At 33.7% G+C, this 6007-nt stretch overlaps 1 non-coding gene across 1 annotated transcript; it reads left to right on the top strand.

The window, feature by feature from the left end:
• Positions 1-225: 225 nt before the first annotated feature.
• Positions 226-331, top strand: LOC115932472 (U6 spliceosomal RNA). Its single transcript, XR_004068751.1, has one exon. It is a non-coding gene; the product is annotated as a U6 spliceosomal RNA (small nuclear RNA).
• The last annotated feature ends 5676 nt before the right edge of the window (positions 332-6007 follow it).

Below are 6007 nucleotides of genomic sequence, written 5' to 3' on the forward strand. Positions count from 1 at the left end.
ATATTGGTGGAGTAACAGATGTGTGGATTAATGGAAGAGAATATGGAAGCTAAAAATAGACCCACAAAAATATGCCCAACATATTTCTGACAAAGGTGTAAAAGCAGTTCAACGGAAGAAGAATATACTTTTCAATAAATGATGGTGGAGCAATTGGCTCCCACAGACAACAACAAAAAATTTGACTTAAACTCACATCTTATTAAAAAAAAATGCCTCAAAGTGGTGCTCAGTTTGCAGTACATATGCTAGATTTGGAATGATACAGAGAAAACTAGCATGACACCTGCACAAGGATGACATGCAAATTTGTAAAACATTTTGTATTTGAAAAAAGAAAATAATTACCTGAAAATGGATTATGGTCTTAAATGAAAAACATAAAACTATTAAATTTTTAGGGAAAAAAATAGTAGAAAATCTTCAAGATCAAGGGGTAGGAAAAGGGTTCTTGAATTAAGACTAAAAGCACAATCTAGAAAATCAAAAATTGATCAATTAGACCTCATTCATTTAAAAAAACTTTGCTCTGTGAAACACACTGTTAAGAGGATAGAAAGACAAGCTACATAGACTTGGAAGAAATATTCACAAACTCTACGTCTGACAAATGACTAGTGTCTAGAATATATGAAGAGTTCTCAAAATTCAACAGTGAAAGACAAACAATTCAATTAGAAAACGAGCAAAAGACATTAATAGATATTTCACCTAAGAGGATATATGAATGTCAAATAAGCACATAAAAAAATTCAACATCACTAGCTATTATGAAAATGTGAATTGAAACAAAAAATGAGCTATTACTACATACTTAACAGAATGCCTGGAATAAAAAGTTGTAAAGCATCAGTTGCTGGCAAAGACACAGAGAAACTGGATTATTGATAAATTGCTGGTGGGAATATAAAATGGTACACCCATTCAAAAAATGATTTGGCAATTTCTTAGAAAATCAAACATTTATCTACTATACAAATCAGAAATTTCAGTCTGGGCAGTTATCCCAGAAAAATGAATTATTTTTTTCACACAAAAACCTGCATACAAATGTTCATAGCAACTTTATCCTAATAGCCTCAAACTAGAAACAACTCAGATGTCTGTTAACAAGTGAATGGCTAAATGAACTGTCGTACATCCATACCATGGAATAGTACTCAGCAATAAAAATAAACTATTGATACACATGACAATGTGGATTAAACTCCAGGGAATTATGCTGGATGAAAAAGGCCAATCCAAAATGTTATATACTGTATGATTCCATTTATATAGCATGCTTGAAATGACAAAATTATAAATGTTAAGGGCATATTATGGTTGCTGCAGGTTACGGGCGTGTGAGAGAAGTGGATGTGGTTATAAAATGGCAACATGTGTGATCTTTATGGTGACAAAACAGTACAAGTAAAATCGGTGAAATTTGAACCGGTAGGTGGATTGTATCAATGTCAATATCCTAGTGTGATAGTACTATAGTTTTGCATGACGTTAACATTGAAGGAAAGCAGGTAAAGTGTATATGGAATATTTCTGTGTTTTTCTTACAACTGCATGTGAATCTACAATGATCTCAAAATAAAAGTTCAATGTAAAAAAGTATAATGTTGGTGCATGAAGAGTTAGAAGATGGTTAAATCTATAATAAATGATTTTTAAAATTCATAAGAAGGATGCTGTCTAATAAAGCTGCATTTTTGATAGCCAAAATGGGAAGCAGAATGATAAACAGTTTCATGGAAAATGCCTCTAAAGGTCAACTGTGCAATAAAGGAAAAAAATGTAAACATCAATGTGAATGACATGCTCTTATCTCCTTTGGAAGTAGTGTTGAGTTTATTTCATAAATTTATAATAAGTAATTATACTGATAGTTTGCTGCTTTATTTCTCTGATGAATTAATACTGGAATGAACTATCAGAAAGAAGTGAATTTCAAAATCTGTGAGGTATTTCAGAGCCTGTGTTGGCAAGATCACTCTTTTTTTGGGGCCATGATTTTTGTTTTATTAGAAACTCTTTTCTAGGGGTAGGAAGTTTTTGCTCTTTAGAGAAATCCTGACACCCCCCCCCAAAAAAAAAATTGCAAAGATCAAAAAGCTGGCCAAGTTTTTCATCCTGGTAAAGGTTATTTTAATTTTTGAAAATATTTTGAAAATCCTTAAAAGCTTATCAGAGAGTGTCAGCTCTTTTAGAGGAATATATTCTGATAGAGGTATCACTGTGTTTAAGGCAAGGGTAGAGGACTTTGGGAATAGAAGGGCGACATGTTTGACTTCTGTAGCATCAAAAACATCGATGCCAGGTTGCTTCTTGCTCCTAAACATATTATGTTTATGCTATTTATTTTATCAGGTGGCTAATTATATAAGAGAATCCCCAAAGGAGGTTTTTCTGGTCCAGGTTTTTGTTGGTGGATTTTAGTCATCTTGAAAATCTTCTAGTTCTGTTTCCGGGAACAGTTCATGACTTGAAGCTGTTATACCACCATTTCACCCTTGAGTTTCTTCAGAATATCTGAGTAAGTGGCACCTGATGTGTATATTATTTACCGTCAGGTCTAGAACTTGCCTGTTTAACTGTTTATGATTGAATGCCTCTGGTACTTCAAATTTCATATGGATTAAAGATTCTCCTTAATGGCTTCCTCTGTAAAGAAAATAACCACAATACCTCACTGAGTCTCTCTGTTACCATTCTTTCACACCTGATTATATCATAAAGTGGCCCCACTGATTCTGTAGCTCACTTCCTGATTTTGTTGTCTTTAAAAAAATTTAGTATTCATTTAGGAGTGTCTTATAAGGTGATCCTTGGAATTATTATTATTATTTTTTACTTTATTGGCCAACATTTACAGATTTCTTGTCTGCATGTAGGCAGCTTTTTTTTTTTCATTAAAAAAATATGCTCCTCTTGTCCTCCTACCTCCCCAAGGCTCTTTACTTTGTCATATAGCCATGGATAAATTAGATTTTGTTTGACTGCTAAATTATTTTTGATACACTGAGTGTATATTTGGTCTTTTTGAAGTGATTTTGAAAAGTACTCCTATGGGATTTCAATCTGTGAAAATATATTTTTGAAATAGCAATACCTACATTGTATTGTCACTCTTTCTCCTAAAGGTGGATAACCAAGTGATGGATAATTCTGGTTTACTTGCTTAAGCTAGTATGTAAAATTAAATTACTATTATATAGTATCTCCTATAGATATTTATATTCTTTCAAAACCATATTCTTTTGAATCCTACAAATCTCATTATAGTAAGTAGCCATACTTTTTATGCAAACCTCAATTTTACATTTCATTCTGACAAAATATTTGATCAGTTTGTGGATAACTGAAGACCTCCCAAAATTACATCACCTAATTTCTATAATGTGGCCAAAATTGTATTATTCCTGTCAAGTCTTCTGTAATGACTATAGGCCTGTAACTTTATCAACACATTTTATATTTAAAAAATTTCATTTTTCCACTCACAGATTTTTTATTACCCTTTCTTTATCTAATATTCTATGTTTATACTATGTATGTTTGCCTTCATACACATAGCAACATGCTTACTTATCTGTCCAGGTTGGGCCTTCCTGTAGTCTGTATGTACCTTGGCATTGCAAGTGGTTGGTTTTTCTCCTTCTACCAAATTGCTTAAAGTCTAGTTATATATCCTTGCATCCTGGCCTATATTCTAATTCAGCTATTTTCCTTTTAAAGCTTCTAGAAAAAGTATATATATGTATATCGTATTTTAGTTACTTTTTACCCCTCCCTATATATGTCAGCTGTTCTTTCAAAACCACAATGAGATAGCATCTTACCCTAGCTAGAATAGCTATTATTAAAAAGACTAAAAATAACAGATGCTGTTGAGGATGCAGAGAAACGGGAAGTCTTATACACTTTTGGTAGGGATATAAATTAGTACAGCCATAACGGAAAACGGTATGGAGATTTCTCCAAAATAAAAAACTAGAACTACCATACAGTCTAGCAATTCCACTACTGGGTATTTATTTCAAAGAAAAAATTGGTATATCAAAGGGAACCATGCACCCCATGTTTATTGCTGCACTATTCGCAATAGCAAAGGCATGGAATCAACCTCTGTCCATTAACGGATGAGTGGATAATGAAAATGTGGTACATACACACAACTAAATACTAGTTGGCCATAAAAAGAATTAAATTCTGTCATTTGCAGCAACATGGATGGAACTGGAGGACATCATATTAAGTGAAATAAGCCAGTCACAGAAACACAAATGTCATATGTTCTCACTCACATGTGGGAGCTAAAAAAGGTGGATCTTACGTAGATAGAGAGTAGAATGGTAGCTACTGGAGGCTGGGAAAGATGTGTTGTGGGGAAGGGGATAAAAAGAAGTTGGTTAATGGGTACAAATATATAGTTAGATAGAAGGAATAAGTTCTAATGTTCTAATGCAGAGTAGGGTGACTATAGATAACAACAATATATTACATACTTCAAAATAGTTAGAAGAGAGTACCTGAAATGTTTCAAACACATAGGAATGATAATACTGGAGGTGATTAATATCCTAAATAACCTGACTTAATCATTACACCTTCTATGCATGTAACAAAATATCACATGGTCTTTTAAATATGTACAAAAATTATGTATCAGTAAATTATTTTAAGGTTGGCATTATAAGTTGCCTCCAATTTTCTTTGTTTCACTGTCATAGCCCTGGCCCATTTGTCAAACTTTTCTTATATTCTTTTACTCTAGTGGAATCTGCAACAGTTTGCCTTTTCTCCTATCTTGCCTCGTAGTTTTTCCTTTTTAATACAAGATTCATGATGACATTTTGTTAAAGTGTAGCCCAGCCTTCCTGTGTATCCTATAACTATTAAAAAGAGTTCTTGTGGATTCTGGAGAATTTGGAGTGCCCACTCTTTTTTCTCTGTATGGAACAGATGCTATTTGAGAAAGCATCACCCTAGAGATCTTGGCCTTGAATTCATTTCTAGGGCATTAAATTTGGCCTACAGTACTATATTTTCTTAAGTCTTCATATTTAAATGTGCAGTGACCACTGGCTTTTCCTCCCCTGCCATCACCCGAGGCTGGCCTAGCAAATATTAAAAGGTTACCATGTAGCTAGCACAGCTTTGTTCTAACACATAACCTTCATTATTATCATACACATGGCTGTCTACACACTCTACAATCTAACCTACGCATGCCATTTCTTACTAGCCTATCTCAGAGACATATTCTCTGTATATAGTACACGGTGGCATAATAATGATGCCTGGATCTCATCAAAGGGTCATTTCTTGTTGAAGCCAACCTTCTTTAAGGCCCTTTTCCTCCTTAGAACCACAATTACTGCCCTCATGGAAATGAGAATATTTTACAATAATCTAGAGGCCCTTCGATGCTGTTTGTATCTGCCACATCTGCTATATTTACCAACAGAAAACAGACCTGTTCTATGATAGCCAAGAGTTCAGGAACACTACAGCTCCCACACTAATCCTGGCATTTTAAATTGAAGATAATGGGTCATAATAAATGGTATGTTGCTCAAAATGTGAACCTCTGACTTTAAGTCTTAGCTTCAACTATACATGCTTGAAGAAGTCATTAAAATAGTTTAAGCCTCAGTTTCCTTATCTGTAAAATGGTCTATCTCACAGGGTTGTTAAAAAGTTTAAATTAATGCATTCAAATTGTTTTATAAATTTTTATGATATAACAATACTTAGATTTTATAAACTTATAATATATTGGACCTGAAGACAGCCCTAGGGATCATCTAATACAAATACATATTTTTACAGATGACTAATCAAAGTCCCAAACAAGGCCAAGAAATTTGCTCAAGTTCACTACAGCTAGGGTGGCAAACCTGGAGTTAGAGCACATGTATCCTAATCTAGTTCTCTTTGCCTCTTTTTGTTTCCTTCAGTCAGTCACCAGGTACTTTAGATTCTGCCTTGGAAAAGTGTTTATATAATAGCTAAC

The sequence above is a fragment of the Gorilla gorilla genome, chromosome X (assembly GCF_029281585.2).
Source record: "Gorilla gorilla gorilla isolate KB3781 chromosome X, NHGRI_mGorGor1-v2.1_pri, whole genome shotgun sequence".
Classification (NCBI taxonomy): Eukaryota; Metazoa; Chordata; class Mammalia; order Primates; family Hominidae; genus Gorilla; species Gorilla gorilla.